Source organism: Canis lupus, chromosome 5 (assembly GCF_048164855.1).
Source record: "Canis lupus baileyi chromosome 5, mCanLup2.hap1, whole genome shotgun sequence".
Taxonomy (NCBI): Eukaryota; Metazoa; Chordata; class Mammalia; order Carnivora; family Canidae; genus Canis; species Canis lupus.
In genome coordinates this window covers 23654022-23665946 of record NC_132842.1, presented here as the reverse complement: position 1 = coordinate 23665946, position 11925 = coordinate 23654022, and positions in this window count along the sequence as shown.

The window sequence follows — 11925 nt, the reverse complement described above, 5'->3', positions numbered from 1 at the left end:
TCATTCCCTTTATAGCTGAATGATATTCCCTTATATATGCATATATACATATGTATACATACGACATTTGTTTATCTGCTCATCTATTTTTTTTTTATCTGCTCATCTATTGATGGACCCTGGGTTATTTCCATGTTTTAGCTCTTATGATTAATGCCGCTATGAATACTGGAGTAGAAGTATCTGTTTGAGTTCCTGCTTTTCATTCATTTGGGTACATACCTAGGAGTGGAATTCTGGGATTATGTGAAAATTCTATGTTTAGGTGTTTTTTTTTTTTTTTTTTTTTTTAAGTAGGCTCCACATCCAACATGGGGCTTGAATTCAGGATGCTGAGGTCAAGAGCTGCGTGCTCCACAGACTGAACTAGTCGGGTGCTCCCATGCTTAGAGTTTTGAGGAGCTGCCCAACTGTTTTCCCTAGTAACTACGTCATTTAACATTCCCGCCAGCAATGTGCAGGGTTCTAATTCTTCCAATCCTTGCTTAACACTTGGTATTGTCTGCCTTTTTGATTCCAGTTACCCTAGTGGGCGTGAAGTGATATCTCCTTATGGTTGTGTATTTCCCTAATAACTAGTGATTAGATGCATCCTTTCATGTGCTTGTTGGACATCTGTATATCTTTTTTTTTATAATAAATTTATTTTTTATTGGTGTTCAATTTGCCGACACATCTGTATATCTTCTTTGGAGAAATGTCTATTCGAGTCTTTTGGCCCTGTGCTAATTGAGTTGTTCGTCTTTTTGTTGTTGAGTTGTAAGAGTCCTTTACATATTCTGGATATTAATCCCTTATCACACATTTGATTTGCACATCGTTTCTCTCATTCTTGGGTTGTCTTTTCACTCTCTTGATGGTACCTTTGATGCATAGAAGTTTTGCTTCCCTCTTATAGGGATCCTTTTGATGGTAGATCTTGACGATAGGATGTGAACATCTTTGGGGGAGCCATTACTCTATCACAATTTCTTTCAAAAAATGTCTACAAGGTCAGAAGTTGTGAATGTATTTTTGCAAGAAGGTGAGAGCAAGCAGCTTTGAAAGACAGCAACCTGTCTGGTGTGCAGCTTTCACTTAGGGCTTCTGCCCTGAATTCTCCACTTTGGCAAAATGCCCTGTGCTGGGTTACTTAGCTTCTCTGTTCGTCCTTAAAATGGCACTAAATGTCCTTCCTTCCTCCATCCCAAGAGTTTTAAGGGTAAGAGATAAATAGACTCAGTTTGGGAGTGTCCGTCCTGTGCATGAATCAGATGTCCCAAATATAAAAGCCATTTTAGGGAATATCAAAAAACCAGGAGCACGGGGATGCACAAATATGCACCGACAAATACAGTTTCTGTTTGGGTCTGTATCAGAAAGAGAAATCACAGAGCTGTGAAGATTAATGAGACCATATCTCTGAAAACCTTTAAGTCCTTTGGAGGAAAAGTGCTTCGTAAATGCCAGCATTTCTGTGCCTCTCCTCACCTTTTCCCTACTAGCAGCTGTTTTGCCTCTTGATGCCCTGTATCTATCACAACACCCTGTAATTATGGGAAGTCCTAATTGTGCTTGGGTGGAAAGGTGGGCAGAGGATGAAGATAGCTCTGGTAAGAATGTAGGCCCAAGTGTTGGATTAGCATCAGGGGAGGGTCCAACAAATTTTACCCTGACCCACGAAGTCACAGACTTGGAAAGATGGCTGTTTCCCTGTGTTCCAAAAGCCTTAAAAGCAAATGTGTGCATGTTTGGACACAGTAATTCCACTTATAGGAATGTAGCCGAGGGAAATGATCAGAAATGCAGGCAAGGGTGTATGCCAAAGATGAAAGGTGTTTGTCAGCATTATTTGTAATTGTTAAAAACTGGAAACATAAAAAAAAAAAAAAACCAAACTGGAAACAATCTAAATGTCCAATGACTGGAAATGTTTGAGTCAATTGTGGCATGAAACACCATGCAATATTATGCAACCATTCCGCATGTTAACAGATCCTTTTTAATTATTATTAAAAAAAATTTTTTTAAAGTAGACTCTGCACCCATCATGGAGCCCAACAAGGGGCTTGAACTCACATCCTGAGATCAAGAGTCGGGCATCTCACTGACTGAGCCACCCAGGTGCCCCATCAATGGATCCCTTTTAATGGTGTTTGGAAAAGGGTATGATAAAACCTAACAGAAAAAAGCAAGACTTTGATTTCAATGTAAAGGATACTCTCACCAATATGAAATATTGATGGATGGAATAATAACAGGAAGGGAATACAGCATGCTACCACGAGCCTTTTCTGCATGGTGGGATTATGGGTGACGGCCATCAACAATGCCCATGGAGGCTGGATTCCCTTGCTCACCGTCTTGCTCATTACTACAGGTGACAGTAACATGTGGGGTTGTTTTCTGATATCTGCTTTGCTTGGGGATGGATCATAGAGCCAAAGTATTTTATTTTATTTTTTTTAAGATTTATTTATTTATGATAGACATAGAGAGAGGGGCAGAGACAGGAGGAGGGAGAAGCAGGCTCCATGCTGGGAGCCTGACGAGGGACTCGATCCCGGGTCTCCAGGATTGCGCCCTGGGCCAAAGGCAGGCGCTAAACCACTGAGCCACCCAGGGATCCCTGAGCGAAAGTATTTTTAAAAATTAGGAGAAAACCATAACTAACAAATACTGAGATTTGAACTACTGTAGGTGTCATTTTTGACATCTCATTTACAAGCAGTGGAAGAAGAAATGAAAATAATAAGACAATAGTTTCTCTACCTTCCTTGCTAAAAATTAAACTATTTCCAATAAGTTAAACAAAGTGTTATTTTTTTTAAAGATTTTATTTATTTTTTCATGAGAGACGGAGAGGCAGAGACACAGGCAGAGGGAGAAGCAGGCTCCATGCAGGGAGCCCGAAGCAGGACTCGATCCCGGGATCCCGGGATCATGATCTGAGGTAAAGGCAGATGCTCAACCTCTGAGCCACCCAGGCGCCCCAAACAAAGTGTTATTGATCAGACTTGTGCTAATGCTGCGGGCTGCAGAGCCTCCAAGGTCATTACCCACCGTTATGGGCTGGATTGTGTCACCCCAGATTCATATGTTGATATTCTAACCCCCAATTCCTTAGAGTATGACTGTCTTTGGAGATAGGCCTTCATAGAGGTGACTTAGGGGCACGGGTGAAGTTGAAGTCAGTTAAGCCTTCAACTCTTGATTTCAGCTCAGGTCACGAACCTGGGGGTCCTGGAATCAAGCCCTGCACCCGGCTCCACACTCAGCAGGGAGTCTGCTTGAGATTCCCTCTCTCCCGGGGCACCTGGGTGGCTCAGCGGTTGAGCATCTGCCTTTAGCTCAGATCATGATCCCGGGGTCCTGGGATCGTCGCACATCAGGCTCCTTGCATGGAGCCTGCTTCTCCCTCTGCCTGTGTCTCTGCCTCTCTCGCTGTGTCAGACATGAATAAATAAAATGTTTTTTAAAAATTAAAAAAAAGAGATTCTCTTTCTCTCTCTCCTTCTGCCTGTCTGTACATGTGCTCTCTCTCGCTCTCTCTCTCTCAAGTGAATAAGTCTTAAAAAAAAAAAAATGAGGTGATTTAGGTAAAATCAGGTCATTTGTGTGGATCTGGTGTCCTTATAGGAAGAAATGAGGACACAGACACTGCTATGGATCTAAAGTTTGTGTCCTCTGAAAATACGTTAAATCCTAACCTCCAAAATATTGCAATTAGGAGGTGGCACCAAGAATGCCTGGGTGGCTCAGCAGTTGAGTGTCTGCCTTCGGCCCAGGGCATCATCCTGGAGTCCAGGGATCCAGTCCCACATCAGGCTCCCTGCATGGAGCCTGCTTCTCCCTCTGCCTGTGTCTCTGCCTCTCTCTCTCTCTGTGTGTCTCTCATGAATAAATAAATAAAACCTTAAAAAAAAATCTTAAAAAAAAAAAAAAGGAGGTGGTGTTGTGCCCAAGATTGTGAATCCGAGAAACCACCAAGGAGCTGGCACCGATGCAAGTGCACGACGGTTTAGTAGCAAGCTCGAGCTTGGGTCCAAGTATACTCGACACAGCGGAGCAGGGACTTGGACCCTGAGGTGGGTTCCAGCTTAGTTTTATGGGCTGGTCTAGGGGACCTTCAGAAGAGGTGGAGGAATTTCTCAAGTTCTGTTTACATTCTGATATGGGGCCTTCAAGAGCATTGAGCTCTGTTCGGGACTTTCTACCATGGGTGTGGGCTCTGTTGTCTTTCTGATATGGGATTCCCGGCCAAGGACATTCTGCAGTTTTTCCTGTAAAGTTCAGCTCTTATTCACAGGGGCTGAAGATGGCTGTACTTGTGCTAATGCTAAACCTGAGGTGGAATGGCCTTGATTTTTCTCGGCCTCCACAGTGGCACCTTTGGGAGGTGAGTAGGTCATGGTGCTGTCACACATGGGATTGGAGCCCTTGTAGGAGAGACCCCAGAGAGCTCCGTTGCCACTGCCACTGTGTGAGGAGCCAGAGAGCCAGGAGGTGGGCCCTCACCAGTCACCAAATCTGCCGGTGTCTCGATCTGGGACTTCCAGCCTCTCCGGAACTGTGAGAAGACCATTTCTGTGGTGTAGGCTCTCCAGTCCGTGCTACGCTGTTATGGAAGTTCTAGCAAACCATGTAATACACACATTGAAATGTGTGCGTGTCCATTTTTGCGGATCCCGAACACCTCAGGGCAGAGGTCGTTATGGGGTAGTTCGAGGTAGGAAGAAGGGTGCGGCCGGGGTGCGGGGTGCGCGGTGGGTGAAGGTGTGCGCCTAAAGCTCCTTGCTTAGGGACAGTGAAGCAAGAAGGTGCGGCCTGGTTTTGAAACTAGAACTTGGGCTGCCCTCCTTGGATTTCCTCCTTCGGGGCTCCGGTTCCCGTTCCCCTGACCAGGGTCACCCACCTCACTCACCGGGAGAGGCCTCGCACTCGCCCACCCAGAACATCCGCCCCGGCTTCCGTAACCGGGGCCACAGGCCTTCCCACCACAGAAGGGAAGGGGGCCCCAAAGGTAAGGTCAATGGCAATGTCCAAGGCAGTGGTGATTGATCCAGTTGGATTCGGACTTGGGGACAAGGCGGGTGGGGCTCATCCCCAACAGGGGGTCAGGAAAGAGTATGGCTTCTCGGTGCTGGGGCGGGCCTGACCCTGGCTGGGCCTCCCCCCTACTCCCAGGTCATTCACAATGAGAGGTTCTGCTGCCTTCTGCCCTCCCGACACCCCTCAGGCCTCTTGGCCCTTTCCTTGAGCGAGGGAAGGGTTTTGCATCCTTGTCGCCAGGCCGTGATTCTCATCCACTCAGCCTGCCCCGAGCCAGAGGTGGCCTGTGGATCCCTCACGGCTTGGGATGTGTTTCTGAGCGAGGGAATTCTGGTCTCTAAATGGGATCCACATGAGTGCTTTGCACCTTCCCATCTGCCAGCCGGGCTCTCGCTTTGCTTCGTAAATAAGAACTTCTGGCCTCCTTGGTCCCCCCACAGCATTGCCCCAGCTGCGGGCCTGGAGTTTCGATGGCTTTGGCATGACTTCGGGCTGAGAAGTTTAATTGATAACACAGCAGAGCGACCCCAAAATAGCACAGTAACCACTTCTCTTGAATGCCAAGGAACGGCGAGCCTCCCCCTGCCCACCCCGCCCCGGTCCACCTGTCCTGGGGTTGGGGCGCTGCCCGTCCCGGCCCCGTGGGCCGGCGGTGGGCCATCCTGACTTCTCACACCCAGCAGGACGCCCCCTTGGCAGTACTTCCAGGGGATGTCTCTGATCATAGAGCAATTTTTGCAAAGGTGACGAAATTATTTGTCACCCGTAATTGTACCCTCCCTGCCTTCGGTGGTGGACTTCTCATGTCTCTGCAGCCCAGCCCTGTGCTGGGAAGTCACGTCTAAATACAGTGGAAGGCCAGGACCTGGCTGCTTGTGAGCTATCAATTCAGCCTTCAATTTACAATTTTTCTTTTTGTTTCTTTTTATTGTGAAATGTGTTCTTCTAGTGCATGACGTAATCTCTGTTGATAGGTAGCACAGTAGGTTTAAAAGAATGTTCGCGGCAGGAGTGGTGGTGGTGCACCTGGGTGGCTCAGTCGGTTAAGCGGCCAACTCTTGATTCCAACACAGGTCGCAGTCTTGGGGTCCTGGGATCGAGCCTCGCATCGGGCTCTTTGCTCAGTGGGGAGTCAGCTTGAGGATTCTCTCTCCCTTTCCCCCGCCCCCTTCCCCAACGCACACACACACACACACTCGGGCTCTCTTTCTCTAAAATAAATAAAGAAGTCTTTAAAAAAAAAGAAAAGAAAAGAAATGTTTGAGCTCTGGTACCAGACTCCCTGCATCCAAATCTGAGCCCGGCCAGTTGGCAGCTGTGTGAGCGTAGGCCTGTTACTTAATGACTCTGGTCATTGGTTTTCTTGGTTGTAAAATGAGGTTGATAATATTGTACCTACTTTCTTTTCTTTTTCTTTTTTTTTATTGTTCTCTGTATTTATGAGTCTTTATGAGTCTGCCTGTTGTCGTTTTTGTTTTTAAATTCCACATAAGGGGATCCCTGGGTGGCGCAGCGGTTTAGCGCCTGCCTTTGGCCCAGGGCGCGATCCTGGAGACCCGGAATCGAATCCCATGTCGGGCTCCCGGTGCATGGAACCTGCTTCTCCCCCTGCCTGTGTCTCTGCCTCTCTCTCTCTCTCTGTGACTATCATAAATAAATAAAAAATAAAAAAAAAAGATTAAAAAAAATTCCACATAAAAGTGAAATCAAATAGTATTTGTTTTTCTTTGACATATTTCACTCAGCATAGTACCCTCTAGGTCCAGCCATTTTGTCACAAATGGCAAGATTGTTTTTTTGTTTTGTTTTAAGATTTTATTTATTTATTCATGAGAGACACAGAAAGAGAGGCAGAGACACAGGCAGAGGGAGAAGCAGGCTCCATGTAGGGAGCCTGATGTGGGACTCGATCCCAGGACCCCAGGATCACGCCCTGAGCCAAAGGCAGATGCACTTAACCAGTGAGCCACCCAGGCGTCCCGGCAGGGTTCTTTCTATGGCTGAGTAATATCCCATTGTGTATACACACGTCTTTATCCATTTATCTGTTGATGGGCACTTGGGTTGCTTCCGTATCTTGGCTGCTGTAGATAATACTGCAACAATCACACGCTCACCAACAGTGTACGAGGGTTCCCTTTTCTCACCAACACTTGTTATTTCTTGTCTTTTTGGTACTACTCATTCTGACAGGTGTGAAGTGATACCTCGTTGTGGTTTTGATTTGCATTTCCCTCATGATGGGTGATGTTCAGCATCTTTTCATGTGTCTGCTGGCCAGCTGGATATCTTTTTCTTTTAAGACTTTATTTATTTATTCAAGACAGAGAGAGAGAGGCAGAGACACAGGCAGAGGGAGAAGCAGGCTCCATGCAGGGAGCCCGACGTGGGACTCGATCCCGGGTCTCCAGGATCATGCCCTGGGCCGAAGGCGGAGCCAAACTGCTGGGCCATCAGCGCTGCCCCCATCTGGATATCTTACTTGGAAAAATGTCTATTCAAATCCACAGCACATTTTCAATTTTGATTTTTAAATGTATTTATTTTTAAACATATGTTTATTTATTTTAGAGAGAAAGGGGGGGGAAGGGTAGAGGGAGAAAATCTCAAGCAGACTCTGTGCTGAGTGTGGAGCCTGCCACAGGGCTCAATCTCATGACCTCGAGATCATGACCTGAGCTGAAACCAAGAGTTGGACGCTTAATGACTGAGGCACCCAGGTGCCCCCACTGCCCATTTTTAAATCAGTTGTTTGATTTTTGGTGTTGAATTGTGTTAGTTCTTTATATTTTGAATGCTAACCTCTTACCGGCTATATCATTTGCAAATATCTTTGCCCATTCACTAGGTTGCTTTTTGGTTTTGTTAATGATTTCCTTTGCTGTTGCAAAAGCTTTTTATTTCAGTGTAGTCCCAGTGGTATATTTTTTGCTTTTGTTTCTCTTGCCTGAGGAGACAGATCCATAAATATGTTGCTAAGGCTGATGTCCAAGAGATGACTGCCTATATGTAGTGTCTACTTTTAAGATTATTATGGGCATTGGGGCGCCTGGGTGGCTCCGCTGGTTGAGTGTCTGACTTTGGCTCTGGTCATGATCTCAGGGTCCTGTGGTAGAGCACCTTGTTGGGCTTGGAGCTCTGGGCTCAGTGGGGAGCCTGCTTCTCCCCACTGCCCCTACTCCCCTTACCCCGCCAGCTCAAGCTCTCTCTCTCTCTCAAATAAATGAATAAAATCATTTTATTTTACTTATTTTTAAAAAAGAATTTATTTACTTATTAATGAGAGACAGAGAGGCAGAGACACAGGCAGAGGGAGAAGCAGGCTCCTTGCAGGGAGCCCGACGTGGGACTCGATCCAGGACCCAGGATCATGCCCCGAGCAGATGCTCAAGCACTGAGTCATCCAGGCACCCCGAATAAAATCATTTTTAAAAAGATTGTTATGAGGGTTATATGAGTTTTAAACAATGAAAGGACTTAGAATAGTGCTGGGCATATAGGAAACACTCAATAAATAATAATACATAAATTCTTTTTTATTGTGATGAAATACACAGAATATAAAATTTACCATTTTAAACATTTGTAAGTGTACAGTTCAGTGGCATTATGTGCATTCACACTGTCATACAGCCACCACCACCATCCATCTCCTGAACTTTTTCATCTTCCCAAATGGAATCTCTGTCCCATTAAATACTAACTTCCCATTCCTCCTTCTCTCCAGCCTCTGGTAACTACCATCCTATGAATTCGACTATTGTAGGTTCCTCACATAAGTGGAATCATACAATACTTGTCCTGTTGTGACTGGCTCATTTTGCTTAGCCTAATGTCTTCAAAGTTCACTCATGTTGTAGCAAGTGACAGAATTTCCTTCCTTTTTTTTTTTTTTTTAAAAAAAAGATTTTATTTATTTATTTGAGAGAGAGAGCGAGAGAGTGAGCTCATGAGAGACCATGTGCATGGCAAGGGGATGGACAGAGGGAAAGGAGAGGTGGGCAGATTCCCAACCCAGGGCTCGATCCCAGGACCCTGCAGCTGCTTAACTGACTGAGCCACCCAGGTGCCCCAATTTCTTTCCTTTTTAAGGCCAAATGAGATCCCATTGTATACATATAGACCACATTTTGTTTATCCATTCAGCTATTGATGGACACTTGGGTTGTTTCCACCTTTTGGCTGCTGTGAGCGATGCTGCTGTATACACAGGTGTACAAACATCTGTTTGAGTTCCTACTTTGACTTCCCTTGGGTGTATACCCAGAAACGGAATCATTGAGTCATGTGGTAGTTCTGGGTTTAATTTTTATGAGGGCCCACCATGCTGTTTTTCATAGCAGTTGCACCATCATTCTCGTGTCTTATATACCACGGGCTGACAAATTCCAGCTTTATGGCTACAGCTTTATGACTTTCCTGAGCTGTAGAAAGATACACACAATCGCCTACTTGATCTTGTCAGTGAGATGTCTCACAGGCGTCTTGAGATTCAGCAAGTCCCAGGTGGAACCTTTGACCCCACCCCCTCCTCTTCCCTATTTTGGTAGTAATGAAGCCTCTAGTTGCACAAGCTGGAAACCCTCAAGCAGGGCCAGCTTCATGATTTGCTAGACCCGGGGCAAAATGAAGACATGGAGCTCCAGCGAAGCAGGAAGCCCATTCCCTCTTCCCACAGGTCTGTTGCCCCCTCCCACAGTGGGTGGGCCGCCTGGCTGGGCTAGCAGCCTCCGGTCTGGGTTGTGCTCAGTATCTGGATCCAGGGTGGCAGAGAGCCCTCCACCGAGGTCACTGCCAGCCCAAGGTTGGGATGGCTCTTGCGCTGGTCAAGTGCCCGTGTAGCTGGCTCCTCCTTCAGTGAATCCTTGATTCCTGTTGCCCTCACCCTCCACATTCACTGTGTCACCAGGACCTGTAAGTTCTACCTCTAAAATAAATCTTAGCCCTCTGCTTCTCTGTCTCTGCTGCCATGATCCACATCCAAGCCACTATTTCTTCTATCAACCCCCCCAGCTGGTCTCCTTTACTCACATTGGCCCCTGCCACCACATTCCACATAAGAGCCTGAGTAATTACTTCCACAAATAAATTGGTCCATGTTTACTGTCCAGTTTTAGAACATCCATGGGCTCCTCCCCATACTTAGAACAAGATGGCAACTCCTTGTCATGGCATACAAGGGCTCATACTGCCTGCTTCTACCTACTTCCTTGGCTTACTTCATAGCTCTGTTCTCTCTTCTTCTCCAGGCATGGTGTCCTGCTTTCTACACCTTGAAGATGCCAAGCCTGTGACGGCCTCAGGCCAGGGTTTCTCAACCTTTGCACCCTTGACAATTTGGAAAATTCTTTGCATGAGGGTTTGTCCTATGCAAACTGTAGGATGTTTACTTGCATCCCTGGCCTCTAACTACTAGAGGTAGTAGCTTTGCTCCCTACCACTGTGTTGTGACTACCCAAAAGTCTTGACATGGCCAAATGTTCCCTGGAGGTGGGGGTCGGGGGACAAACTCCATATTCTTGAGAACACTTCCTTGTAGCCTTGGGGCCCTAGTTTGTCTCTCTTTGTAGATCATTGCCCCTGGTGCTTTCTTGCCCTTCAGGTATCAATTTAATGTCACCTTCTTAAAGAGGCCTACTTTGATCAACCAATGTACAACAGCCACTCAGTCACTCTCTCTCTGGTTTAAGTTGCTTTGTAAACACCCACCAGGCTCTGATAGCTCTTTGGGGCAGTCATTTCCATGGTTTTGTTGGGTGCTATATCCCTAACACCTAGAATGGAACCCGCCACAGAGTGGGTGCTCAGTACATACTTGCCGAATGAATGAATGAATTCACTTCACTTTAAATCTGCTCTCTTACTTGTGCCTGTGTACTTATTAGGTCATTTTCATGTTTTTCTAGTTCTTCCTCTGCTTTCCCTTTTTAAAATTAGAATATAGTCAACAGCCAGTGTAATATTAGGTTCAGGTGTGCAGGATAGTGATTTGACGCTTCCATGCGACACCCGGGGCTCATGATGGTGAGCATACGCTGCATCCCCATCACCTGTTTCGCCCATCCCTCCCTTCTGGTAACACTGGTTTGTCTCTGTTGTCCTTTGTTTGTCTTGTTTCTTAAATCCCACTTGAGAGTGAAATCATATAGTATTTGTCTTTCTCTGTCTGACTTATTTTGCTTACCATAATACTCTAGCTCCATCCATGTCATTGCAAATGGCAAGATTTCCTTCCTTTTTTTTTTTTTTTTAAGATTTTTAAGACTTATTTCTTCATGAGAGACACAAAGAGAGAGGCAGAGACACAGGCAGAGGGAGAAGCAGGCTCCTCATGGGGGAGCCTGATGCAGGACTTGATCCCAGGATCACCACCTGAGCCCAAGGCAAATGCTCAACCACTGAGCCACCCAAGCATCCCTGGGGAAATTTTTTTTAATGTGAATTAAATTACCTTTATTTTTTAAGAACAGTTTTAGATTTATAGAGAAATTATCAAGACAGTACAGAGAGTCCCAGATATTTCATATCCAGTTCCCCCTATAATTTACATCACCAATGACTGTGGTACATTTGTCACATGTAGTGAACCAATATTGATATATTATTATTAACTAAAGTACATACTTAATTCATATTTCCTTAGTTTGTACCTAATGTTCTTTTTCTCTCTCAGGAGCCCATCCAGGATATCACATTTATTTTTATTTACTTATTTAACTTTTTGGTAACTATTTATTTTGGAGAGAGAGAGAGAATGATTAGGGGGACGGGCAGAGGGAGAAGGAGAAGCAGATTCCCTGCTGAGCAGGGAGCCTGACGTGGGGCTCAGTCCCAGGACCCCACGATCATGAGCCGAAGGCAGATGCTCAACTGACTGAACCATCCAGGCTTCCC